Below are 13,735 nucleotides of genomic sequence, written 5' to 3' on the forward strand. Positions count from 1 at the left end.
CAGGACAAAATGGTGTCGAAAGCAGAGGTGGGTGAGGGCAGGGTCTCGGAGATTTACAAAGAATTAAAGGATTGGGAGGGTGTGCCAAGAGGAGAAGTTAAGCAGAAATGGGAGGAAGAGCTGGGGAGAGTGCTAGAGGCCGGGCTGTCAGAGGAGGCTCTGAGAAAGATGAATGCATCCTCTTCATGCACTAGGCTTAGCCTCATCTAATTTAAAGTAATTCACAGGGCGTTTATGACGGTGGCCAGAATGAGCAGGTTATTTGAGGGGGTGGAGGATAGGTGTGAGCGGGGAGCCCGCGAACCATGTCCACATAAGAACATAAGAACTAGGAGCAGGAGTAGGCCATCTGGCCCTTCGAGCCTGCTCCACCATTCAATGAGATCATGGCTGATCTTTTGTGAACTCAGCTCCACATTCCGGCCCGAACACCATAACCCTTAATCCCTTTAATCTTCAAAAAACTATCTATCTTTATCTTAAAAGCATTAAATGAAGGAGCCTCAACTGCTTCATTGGGCAAGGAATTCCATAGATTCACAACCCTTTGGGTGAAGACGTTCCTCCTAAACTCAGTCATAAATCTACTTGCCCTTATTTTGAGGCTATGCCCCCTAGTTCTGCTTTCACCCGCCAGTGGAAACAACCTGCCTGCATCTATCCTATCTATTCCCTTCATAATTTTATATGTTTCTAGAAGATCCCCCCGCATCCTTCTAAATTCCAACAAGTACAGTCCCAGTCTACTTAACCTCTCCTCGTAATCCAACCCCTTCAGCTCTGGGATTAACCTAGTGAATCTCCTCTGCACACCCTTCAGTGCCAGTACGTCCATTCTCAGGTAAGGAGACCAAATCTGAACACGATACTCCAGGTGTGGCCTCACTAACACCTTATACAATTGCAGCATAACCTCCCTAGTCTTAAACTCCATCCCTCTAGCAATGAAGGACAAAATTCCATTTGCCTTCTTAATCACCTGTTGCACCTGTAAACCAACTTTTTGCGACTCATGCACTAGCATGTTTTGGGCCTGTCCGAAGCTGGAGGGATTCTGGTGGGGGTTCGCTGATGTGATGTCTGAGGTGCTGAGGGTGAAGGTGGTCCCGAGTCCAGAAGTGGCAGTTTTTGGAGTGTCAGAAGACCCGGGATTCCATGGGAGTGAGAGAGGCCGGCATTTTGGCCTTTGCGCCTTTGGTAGCCCGGAGACGGCTTTTGTTGGGATTGGTCGACATGGGTCCACCGAACGGGGGTGGGTGGGTGGGCGATCGAACTCGCAGAGTTCCTCAGGATTGAAAAAATCAAGTTCGCCTTGAGAGGGTCTGTGGAGGGTTGTGCCCGGAGATGGAAACCGTTTATTGATTTCTTCCAGGATAGTTAAGTCAGCAGAGGGAGTGGAGGGGAAGGGGGGGGGGGGAGGGGGGCTGGATTTTGAGGTTTAAAAAAAAGGAGGCTGAGTGGGTGGAAGGTAACAGCAGGGAGGGTGGGGAGCGAGTGTGTTGGTTGTTTATTTGTTATAAGATTCTCTGTTTCTTCTCTTTTTGGTTTTGGTTGTGTTTGATGATATATATATATATATATGCCTTAATAAAACATTTTTTTTTTAAATTAGATCAGTAATGATCTAATTGAGTGGTGGAGTAGGCTCAAGGGGCCAAGTGGCCTACTCCTGCTTGTATCACCCTTGTAAATCTTTTTTTTTTGCAACCACTCAGTGCTTCTGTATCCTTATTCTAATATGATGACCAGAATTAGTCTAGCCAAGTTTCAATACAAACTGATCCAGCTTTTCTACTTTTCAATCCTATCCCTTTAGGTTATTTTATGGCCTTATTGTCCGGCATTGCTACTTTTAGTGATTTGCATTCCTCTACTCCATTTAACTACTTATTTAAATGTAATGGGTAGAACTTCACTGGCTCAGGGCAACAGACTTGGAGATGGGTAGCAGGGGCCCAGTAAAATGATAGAAGAGCCCATCAGAGTAGATTCCAAAAATGTTCCTGCCACCAGGCAATTTTCCCAGAGCTGGTTCAGTAGCGGGGTCAAGAGCATGTGTAGCGGCACTGAGCAGGCAATTGAGCCTGTTCAGAAGCAAATTGTTTGGCTTTTGATGGGCTTTTAAAATTCAGCCTATTCTATTCCCTCAATTTTGTCAGTTGTCCTCAATTATTATTTAAATATAATATTTTAGATTATGTTCATTTTTGCCTGGATGTGCCTCTAGAAAGGATGTTGCTGTGGTGATATGCATCACTGTATATACACAAGGTGTTAATGTAAATACACTACAACTAAGTAACCACTAGAGGGAGCACCAGAGATGTATATAATAGTCAAAACAGGAGGTCAAGGGGCACTCTTCACAGGAACAGCAGCTGGTGAGCAGGACACATGCAGCTCAGATGTAACATATAGTATAAGCGCTGCAGAGAACAAACTCGCACAATAAAGCATCTACTTCAACTGTAAGACTACGAGCTTTATTCAGACACAAGGAATAATACATGGTACCAGGAGACTTCAGATCGCTTACTAGACGATTACACACGATGCAGACAAAGAAAGATCGAAAACAGAAGAAGACTTGTACCAGACATTCGACGTGGGGAGACTTCGCTGAGTCAATGAAACTTGTTGGAACTCCACCACAGCTGAAAACAACTGGTAATTTAAGTCATGGATGGAAAATTTTTAAACAAACGTTTGAACTATATATCGTAGCTAATGATTTGAGCACGGCCTCAGGAGAAACGAAAATAGCACTGCTACTAGCAGGACATGAAACTAGAGAGAAGCTAGGGAAATCCATAACTACTTTAATTACTTAAAAGGTGAATAAAACACCAAATTAGAAGTAATACTCAAAAAATTTAAAGATCACTGTAACGCCAGTAACAATGCTACTTTAAGACATTCAATGCTCAGAGAACAAATTGCACAGGGAATGAGTGATGCAAAGCACAAACAATCATTATCAGAACAGAAAGGTTTAAGGTTAGAAATCGAGATTGAAAAGTGCAGATCGAAAGAACAAAATAACATTAAGTCTTTATCAAGAAAGAACACCGAAAAAGTTCTTCTCCACTGGTCTAAAGCAGTTAAAACTGTGTCTGAGCACACTTTACTGCCCGGGGAACAAAAGACATAAATCTGCCTCTGCGCATGTGCAGGAAACCGCAGCCGCGCATGCGCAGTTGTAAATAACCGGTTTGCGCGAAGACCATTCTGCGCATGCGCAGTTAAACAAAAAGAGCGCACAGTTTGAAGACGGATCTGCGCATGCGCAAGGTGCGGTTGAGGTCAAAAGACTCCAACCACGCCCACTTAAAGGGGAAATGCCCGAAAATCACAAACAAGACTCATAAAAGCACAAAACCAAAAAATCCAACCGCAAAAGGCACAACATTGCCTGCACTTCTAGCAGCAGTTGAAAATAACTTTCCAGCACCCTGGAACAAGCAGTTTGCACCACCCAAAGTGAAGAGCACAATGACAAATCTGAAACCAAAGAAGATGGTTTGTTCATTGAACATGAAGAGCGCAATAACAAATCCGAAACAAAAAAAGATGATTTGTTTATCGAAAAATATTACTCAGACATGGCTGAGTTATTCGGATATGCTAATCATAGCATGAGCGACACGGTTGAAAAGCTCAACACGACTCTACTCATGGTAGATGAATCCAATACCATAATGCAATGGCAGATCGTCGATACATTGGATGACAGCAACCTGTCAAATACCCAAGAAGAAAATGACGCCACACAGCGAGTACTGACCGACTCCGTTGAGAGAGCACAGATCGACTCCACAGAGAGAACACTGCACGACTCCACACAGAGAGCAACGCAAGCCTCCACAGATAGCTCATTCACAGACTCCAAAATGAAAGCGACTAAAGACTCCATCGCAAAATCCATGCATGAACAAGACCATGAAGGTCTATCCACCTTACCTGAGCAACCAGAAGCAGACTATAAAAGTCCACCAAGCCCACGAGAACAACAAAAACTATGAAAGTCTACCCAGCACACATGAACAACAAGAAGACGATGCATGTCCAACCACTGTATCTACAAATAATGACACAGTGATCACAGTCAGCATACACGATGTGCAAGATCACAGTGAGACTGACAGATCTCAGCTCATCTGCACAGAAGCCCTCAACAATCAAGGTAAAACTACTCTTGAGTCCAGTAAGACCGCATCAATTAAAACCTCATCCACTCTTGACAACCCACAAGAAACTGAAATCCTGATGACATTGACTCCAAAAGAGGAGCACCAAGAGACCAACGATGAAGCAAATCAAGCAGAAATGACTCCAGAAAAGTTGTACCAAGGAATCAAAGAGGAATCACATCACCCACAAATGACTGATGTCACTAAGATCAATGCAACATCAGATCATTTTCACGATCCTCAAGAAGAAACGCTCAATGAAACATCAGATACCACAAAGGACACCAATAACTTTGAGAATGACTCAAATTATCCACACGTAACAGTCATTGAGTGCAACAAGAACAACAAAAACCACAAGATGCACAACAGAAACAAGAACAACAACAGCAACAACAAAAACAACAAGAAGCACAACAAGAACAACAACAAAAACTACAAGAACAACAACAAAAACAACAAGAAGGATAACAAAGACAACAACAAGCATGACAAAACAACAAGCATGACAAAACAACAAGAACGACAAAACAACAAGAACAACAACGAAAACAATAAAAACAGAAACAACAAGCAAGACAAAAAAAACAACAAGAACAACAAGAAAAACAACAAAGACAGAAACGACAGAAGCAACAACAATGAAACAACGACCTGTACAACATGGTAGAACTCTGAACATGAAGGACAATGCAACAGCACACTCCAAAACAATGACAAGAGTACAAACATTCCATGGCATGACAACGAATCTCACGAATTCACATTTGCTCTAGAACAAACAAGCACACCAGCTTTCAAGGCAGATGACACACTAAATCGATACCACAAGCACAGGAAAAAGTCCAGGTCAGCCAATAAAAGTGATTCGACCATTCGAATACCTCGTGATGACTTGTTGGTTACTTAAACACAAGAACACTGACGACATTTGCAAAGAAATTACAGTATCAACATCATCACATCAGCAACAGAAGAAGAAAAAGAACCTCATAAATAATTTTATTAGGATTGGACTCATAAATATTAATTGGCTGTGTATAATCATCAATATCATCACAACTTGTACATATCATGACTTATCCACCTGTTTTGTACAATTTTCTTCAACAAAGTATAAAAAATATGTAAAAAGCAAAAAGGGAGGATGTAGTGATATGCATCTCTGTGTATACACAAGGGGTTAATGTAAATAAACAACAACTGAGTAACCACTAGAGGGAGCACCAGAGATGTATATAATAGTCAAAACAGGAGGTCAAGGGGCACTCTTCACAGGAACAGCAGCTGGTGAGCAGGACACAGACATGCAACTCAGATGTAACTTCTAGTATAAGCGCTGCAGAGAACGAACTCGCACAATAAAGCATCTACTTCAACTGTAAGACTATAAGCTTTATTCAGACACAATGAATAATACAGTTGTGACACTGGAAGCAGTTCAGAGGAGGTTCACAAGATTGATTCCGGGATGAAGGGGTTGACCTATGAGAAGAGATTAAACAGTGGGCTTATACTCGCTGGAGTTTAGAAGAATGAGCGGGCATCTGATCGAGGTACATAAAATACTACAAAGGATTGATAAAGTAAATGTAGACCAAATGTTCCCCCTTGTGGGTCAATCTGGAACAACAGGTCACAGATATAGGTTGAGAGGTGGTAGATTTAGAACTGAGATGAGGAGGCACTACTTCTCGCAGAGGGTGGTGAATTTGTGGAACTCGCTGACCCATAGTGCGGTGTAGTCCAAATCATTAAATGATTTAAAAAGGGAGATAGATATATTTCTGATTTTAAAAAGGGTTAAAGGGACATGAGGAACAGGTGGGGGAGTGACTTTGAGACAAGGAAAAGATCAGCCATGATCTGACTGAATGGCAAAACGTGCTCTAAGGGCTGAATTACCTACTTCTGCTCCTAATTCCTATGTTCCTAGTTTGCTTCTCTTATCTGCTCTGGTAGATTCCACATTATGAGATCCAGGAGCGAATCTTCCCTTGTTAAACATTTAAATACGGGGTTAAAAAGAACACATGGTAAGAACCCGAATCCCTTATCCTTTTTATCTCGGCCAATTAATTTCAGGGCCATTGAAATCTTCATATCTATTATTCATTGTTTCTTTACTCATTTCCTAAACATGTTGCATATTTGTTACATATTTTCCTCCATCTTCCTTCCAAAATTAGGTGATGTGTAGACCACGCCTGTAATTGCTCCTTTATTATCTTTTATCAGAAAACTGTGGTGGGAGTAGTTTATAGGCCTCTAACAATGGAACAGAGAATTAAGAAAAGCATGAATAAAGTCTGTAACAAAGACCATGGGCGGGATACTCCAGTGACGCCGAAATCAAGAAACATGATTGGCCTGAGAATCGCGCAACAGGCGAAAATCGTGGCAAGTGCCGGGCGCCTGACGGAATGCTGTGCTTTGGTACCTTGACAGTGGCATCAATGTGTTCCACTCTGCAAGTACAGTAGACACTCTTGGCATATCATAAACAGGCCCGACCCAGTATTCTCTGGGACTTCCACGATGCTCTGCCTCCGACAGGAGGAATTACCAACGGCAAGTTTCACTTGTGGTTTTAAAAATCGGGAAACAGGCGACATGGCTGCTGAGGGAGAGAGAGGAGGTAGGACGTTTCCAGTGTCCGACCATGGGCTGCAGGCCCTGCCGCTGGCAAGGCTGGCTGGGGGGTGGGGGGTGTCTTCCAGGGCTGGGCGGAAGGGGAGTAGTGGCGTAATGGGGGGGGGGTGACTAGGTGATGGGCTGTGGGTCAGGGTTGACCCCTCAGCACCAGGGTGTCTAGGCATGGACCACCATTGCTGCGGCTTGCAAGACAGCCATCTTGCTGCGTATCCCACTGACATGCGGGGGCAGAGGCTGCAGTGCAGGCCAGGGCCACCATGTAGCCCGTTGGACCTGGTTGTACACGGGGGTATGCACCATGCTAACCTGTCTGCCTTTCAGCCCCTGCAGACAATGGACTTCGGAATCCAACCAGGAATGGTGGCCTTCATCCTGGTCACAGCAGCCCTGGGGGATGCACTAAGGCTGTACGAGCAGGAGCTGCTCAAGGAGGGACCTGTCACAACGGAGTCTGCTCCAGACAAACAGGCACTAGCTGATGAGGATGGAGAGCCAGCTACACAACAGGCTGTGGAGGAGCTCGCTACGAGGTACAGAAAGAGGCCTCGTGTACCAGCAGCGTCCGTCATTCAAGGACCTGCTGGACCGGGCATGCCGTCAAAGTCTCCGGCTGAGCAGAGAACACAGGCATAGTCTCAGAGTTAGGGGTCGATCATTTAGGATGAGGAGAATTTTTTCAGCAGAGAGTTGTGTATCTTTGGAATTCTCTAACCAGGATAGTCATGAATGGTCCGTTATTGAATATATTTAAGAATGAAATAGATTTTTGGTCTCGAAGGGAATGAAGGAATATAGGGAGAAAATCACCCCTGATTGGAGGGCCAGACCCGAAGGAGCCTTCTGACCTACTCTTACTCTTTGTTCTTACATAGAACATAGGCCATACAGTGCAGAAGGAGGCCATGCGGCCATCAAATCTGCACCGGCCCACTTAAGCCCTCACTTCCACCCTATCCCCGTAACCCAATAATGCCTCCTCACCTTTTTGGTCACTAAGGGCAATTTATCATGGCCAATCCACCTAACCTGCAAGTCTTTGGACTGTGGGAGGAAACAGGAGCACTCGGAGGAAACCCACGCAGACACGGGGAGAATGTGCAGACTCCGCACAGTCAGTGACCCAGCGGGGAATCGAACCTGGGACCCTGGCGCTGTGAAGCCACAGTGCTATCCACTTGTGCTACTGTGCTGCCCTACTTATCTCTATCTTATCTCTATCCATATGGACTGTATCTCTGTCTTACTGCCATTCAATTATTGTGTTCAACTGCCCTTCTCCCCATCTTTTGAAAATACCTTCAATAGCTTTTAAAAGGTCAAGATTTATTAAAGTTAAGTGCATTATGCTTTTTAATACTGCTTCTTGGCTTTTTGCATGTTATTTTTCATTTTGCAGTCAGACTTTCATGAACATGCCAAGTTTCCACCAACCATTTCTGGAGACCCTGGAGACCCTTTTCATAATGGAACTGTTTTCACAGGCTTTAGGTCACCAGCAAGCTCCGAAGCCAGAGCTCTGAAATCACCCACAGCTCCTGCCCAACATTCAACTGGGACATTCAATGATAGAAACCATCTGCTGTGGCCTAAAACTGGGTTCAACTCCTTTCAGCATGCTGCGGTGCTGACCAATGGATATGGTGCCACAAGGACCAGCTATCTTCCAACCACCTCATGAAAAGGAATTCACCTCAGCAATCATTTACTCTCCAGGGTTACTTACCTGTAATCATATTTATGTCTTAACTTTGGGTTTCCATTTACTTTATTTTTGCCTGCTACCGTCCTTCAGCCTTGTCAAAGGCTGCTAATGGGTTGAGATGCAGCACTATAGCACAGTGGGTAGCACTGTTGCTTCACAGAGCCAGGGTCCTAGGTTCAATTCCCGGCTTGGGTCACTGTCTGTGTGGAGTCTGCTTGTTCTCCCTGTGTCTGTGTGAGTTTCCTCCGGGTGCTCCGGTTTCCTCCCACTAGTCCCAAAAGACGTGCTATTAGGTAATTTGGACATTCTGAATTCTCCCTCTGTGTACCCGAACAGGTGCCGCAATGTGGTGACTAGGGTCTTTTCACAGTAACTTCATTGCAGTGTTAATGTAAGCCTACTTGTGACCATAAAGATTAGAAATATAGATGCTTCTGATCTTTTCCAGAAGCTTTCAGAACCTTTTGTCCGCTATTGGAACACTCCCCTTCAATTATTGCCTTCCCTTCATATTTCAGTTATATGTGTGCTGCATTTAGACTGTGAACAATTATGCTGATCATTTTGTCCCCAAAACTTGACTGCTGTTCTAGTGACGTTTGCATTTGGAATTGACTTCATAGAGTAGGTACAGATCAAGCCCCTTGTATTCTAAATGGTAAAATACTCCTTTCCATTTGGAACAGTGTGTACTCTTTTGTCTTATTCTGCGCAATGCAATTGTCAATCTCCTGGTATGTGAAAAATATTGATTGGTGAATCATCACATAAAACGTTTCAAAAAGGTTTAATCTCCAGTATCTGGATCAAACGTTCTCCACCTCTGTCTCAATAAGAGCAAAATCCACACAGTGAGATATTCTACCCCCTACGTCAGGACACATCTATCAAATAAGACTGAACTACCGTTCATGCACAAAAGCCTCTTTAATTTTGACTAACTTTGTCTTGGCTGTCCTTCAGGCAATATTACATTTCCCAAGGCCATCTCTGTTCTTGTGACCCAGGAAGTTCCATTTATTTCCTGAGCAATCCCCGCTCCCATACAGCATTTGGGCCAGTTTGTCGCACTAAGGATGCTCTAGTGAGTACAGTAATAGACAAATAGAGCAGATGAATGTGTGGCTGGAGAGATGGTGCAGAAGGGAAGGCTTTAGATTTATTTGGCATTAGGACCAGTTCCAGAGGAGAATGGACATGTAAAAGCCAGATGGGATGGAACTCACAGGAGTCAGGATAAATATCATGACAGTGAGGCCTGCTAGTGCTGTTGGAGAAGGTTTAAACTAGCTTGGAGGGGGCTTAAAACCTGACCATAGATTCAGAATGGAGAGAAGCAAAGCTGGAAATGGAAGTCAGAACATTAGGGAAAAAGGCGGGGAGAACAAAGGCGAGAAAATAGACAACAAATAAAAAGCTGTCCATTGATTAGTAGTCTAAACTTCCATGCAAGGAATCTAGTGAATTAGGTCAGTGAGCTGAGGGTACAGATAAACACTAGGAGTATCACAGCTATTACTGAAATGTGCTTAGCAAAGAGCAGGAATGACAGCTCAACATTTCTGCTTCCAGGATTCTTCAGATGGGTTAGTGAGGGAGCTGGAAAAAGTTGGGGATGGTGGGGGGGGGGGGGGGAGTTGCAATATTGATTAAAGGAACAATGACAGCTCTGAGGGAGCATGAAATGCTGGAAGGACCATCTAGGTTGACCTGTGGAACAAAAAAAAATGATCACACTGCTGGGAGTAAACTGCAGGTCCCAAACAGTCAGAGGAAGATAGACAAGCAAACACGGAGGCAAACAATGGGGCAGTAACAGTAGGGGATTTCAGTTACCCTAATGTTAACTGGGATAAAGTACATGTAGGACATAGAACATACAGTGCAGAAGGAGGCCATTCGGCCCATCGAGTCTGCACCGACCCACTTAAGCCCTCACTTCCACCTTATCCCCGTAACCCAATAACCCCTCCTAACCTTTTTTTGGTCACTAAGGGCAATTTATCATGGCCAGTCCACCTAACCTGCACGTCTTTGGACTGCGGGCAGAAACCAGAGCGCCCGGAGGAAACCCACGCAGACACGGGGAGAACGTGCGGATGCCGCACAGACAGTGACCCAGCAGGGAATCGAACCTGGGACCCTGGCACTGTGAAACCACAGTGCTATCCACTTGTGCTACAGTGCTGCCCTAAAGAGTATAGAGGATTACATTCAGAGGATTTTGTTTGAAGGTATGCAGCAAGCCCAGTATGAGAAGCGGTAGGTCTAGGTTTAGGCTTAGCACAGAGCTAAATAACTGGCTTTTAAAGTAGACCAAGGCATGCCAGCAGCGCGGGTTCAATTCTCGTACATGCCTCCCCGAACAGGCGCCGGAATGTGGCGACTAGGGGCTTTTTACAGTAACTTCATTTGAAGCCTAGAACAAAGAACAAAGAACAAAGAAATGTACAGCACAGGAACAGGCCCTTCGGCCCTCCAAGCCCGTGCCGACCATGCTGCCCGACTAAACTACAATCTTCTACACTTCCTGGGTCCGTATCCCTCTATTCCCATCCTATTCATGTATTTGTCAAGATGCCCCTTAAATGTCACTATCGCCCCTGCTTCCACCACCTCCTCCGGTAGCGAGTTCCAGGCACCCACTACCCTCTGCGTAAAAAACTTGCCTCGTACATCTACTCTAAACCTTGCCCCTCTCACCTTAAACCTATGCCCCCTAGTAATTGACCCCTCTACCCTGGGGAAAAGCCTCTGACTATCCACTCTGTCTATGCCCCTCATAATTTTGTATACCTCTATCAGGTCTCCCCTCAACCTCCTTCGTTCCAGTGAGAACAAACCGAGTTTATTCAACCGCTCCTCATAGCTAATGCCCTCCATACCAGGCAACATTCTGGTAAATCTCTTCTGCACCCTCTCTAAAGCCTCCACATCCTTCTGGTAGTGTGGCGACCAGAATTGAACACTATACTCCAAGTGTGGCCTAACTAAGGTTCTATACAGCTGCAACATGACTTGCCAATTCTTATACTCAATGCCCCGGCCAATGAAGGCAAGCATGCCGTATGCCTTCTTGACTACCTTCTCCACCTATGTTGCCCCTTTCAATGACCTGTGGACCTGTACTCCTAGATCTCTTTGACTTTCAATACTCTTGAGGGTTCTACCATTCACTGTATATTCCCTACCTGCATTAGACCTTCTAAAATGCATTACCTCACATTTGTCCGGATTAAACTCCATCTGCCATCTCTCCGCCCAAGTCTCCAAACAATCTAAATCCTGCTGTATCATCTGACAGTCCTCATCGCTATCCGCAATTCCACCAACCTTTGTGTCGTCTGCAAACTTACTAATCAGACCAGTTACATTTTCCTCCAAATCATTTATATATACTACAAAGAGCAAAGGTCCCAGCACTGATCCCTGTGGAACACCACTGGTGACAGCCCTCCAATTAGAAAAGCATCCTTCCACTGCTACTCTCTGCCTTCTATGACCTAGCCAGTTCTGTATCCACCTTGCCAGCTCACCCCTGATCCCGTGTGACTTCACCTTTTGTACTAGTCTACCATGAGGGACCTTGTCAAAGGCCTTACTGAAGTCCATATAGACAACATCCACTGCCCTACCTGCATCAATCATCTTAGTGACCTCCTCGAAAAACTCTATCAAGTTAGTGAGACACGACCTTCCCTTCACAAAACCGTGCTGCCTCTCACTAATACGTCCATTTGCTTCCAAATGGGAGTAGATCCTGTCTCGAAGAATTCTCTCCAGTAATTTCCCTACCACTGAAGTAAGGCTCACCGGCCTGTAGTTCCCGGGATTATCCTTGCTAAGGGAATACTTGTGACAATAAACGATTTTCATTTCATTTTTCATTTTCATGTTAGACAATGATGCTGAGCAACTGGAAGGAATATCGGTGGAAGGGTAGTCTGGTGGCAGTGACATTAATTAATTGGATTTTGAGTTGTTATGGAAATGGCCAGAGATAGACCAAGTGTAAAAGTTTTAAATCGGGGAAAGGCCAATTTTTTGAAGTTGAGATGTGGGGCGCAATTCACACAAAAAATTAAAAGTTTGGGCGAGTTTGGCGGGGCGATTTGCACTGAGCTTTTTGGTGCAATCCAGACTGGTATTCACCCACACTTCGGGCACAATTTAATGGAACAGTTCTAAGTGTGGTCGCGAGCGGGAACTGCTGTGAGCTTCCCGACGGCCGACCTGGCGAGTTGTCATCAGCATCAAATGTTAATTGGACCACTTAAAGAGGTCCCACGGGCTTCACGCCGCAAATGATGTTCCCGCCGGCTGATTGACCGGGACTGTGCCCGCACGCTCCCCACCAACAAGGGGGAGCAGCACTTAAACCGATTCTGAGGAGCAAGCCACACACAGCTCGCAGCCATGCCACCGAGGAGACCAGCCTCATGATTCGGGGATGCCGACCAGGCCAGATTTCTGGAGGTGGGTGAGTGCAGACAGGATGCCCTGTTCCCCCAGGGGGCTCGGAGGGTCAGTTACAGGGCAGCCAGTATCACCTGGGAGGAGGTGGCAGTGGCCGTCAGCGCAGGGAGCATCACCAGCAAGACTGGCACCCACCGGGCCGCACAGGTGGGTTGGCACAACCATGACACCAGTCCCGCCCCTTCCCATCATGTATTCAAGGTACACGTCATTCCATCCTTCACCAGCGCAGAGACACACACCTTGGTGGGCGACAGTAGTGGTCAGGCTTCTGGGGCACATTCTGGTGAGCACCACACAGCCGCTGATGATCAGGTGGAGGCAGGAACTCCCAGGCGAGACAGCAGTCGGAGGTCTGCTGGATCCCAGGACCCAGCTGGGTCCCAGCCTGATGCTGAGCCTCTGGGCCAGGTTTATCTGGAGCTGATGCAGTCGATAGGGTGCAGCTGTGAGATTCAGAGGGGGATGTCAGTGACACTCCAGCAGATCCATAGCCGATTGGAGGAATTGCCGAGTATACGGACACAGGAGATAGCGCCGGAAATGCGTGGCACAGAGGCCAACACTGCTAGGGTGGCGACCGCAGTGGATGCCTGGTGCACGACGTCAGCAGCATGAGTGAAGGTGACCAAGGCATCAGTGATGGTCATGGCTGAGCACCTCAGCAGCATGTCCCAGTCACTGGGGGGCGTGTCCCAGTCTCAGGTGGATC

General features: G+C 45.7%; 1 protein-coding gene across 1 annotated transcript in view; it reads left to right on the plus strand.

Annotated features, from left to right (window-relative positions):
- The window catches only part of pde10a (phosphodiesterase 10A), a 1,307,205-nt gene that overhangs the window by 319,805 nt on the left and 973,665 nt on the right, over window positions 1-13,735 (plus strand). The gene's annotated exons all lie outside the window — the stretch shown is intronic.

Source organism: Scyliorhinus torazame, chromosome 1, assembly GCF_047496885.1.
Source record: "Scyliorhinus torazame isolate Kashiwa2021f chromosome 1, sScyTor2.1, whole genome shotgun sequence".
Taxonomy (NCBI): domain Eukaryota; kingdom Metazoa; phylum Chordata; class Chondrichthyes; order Carcharhiniformes; family Scyliorhinidae; genus Scyliorhinus; species Scyliorhinus torazame.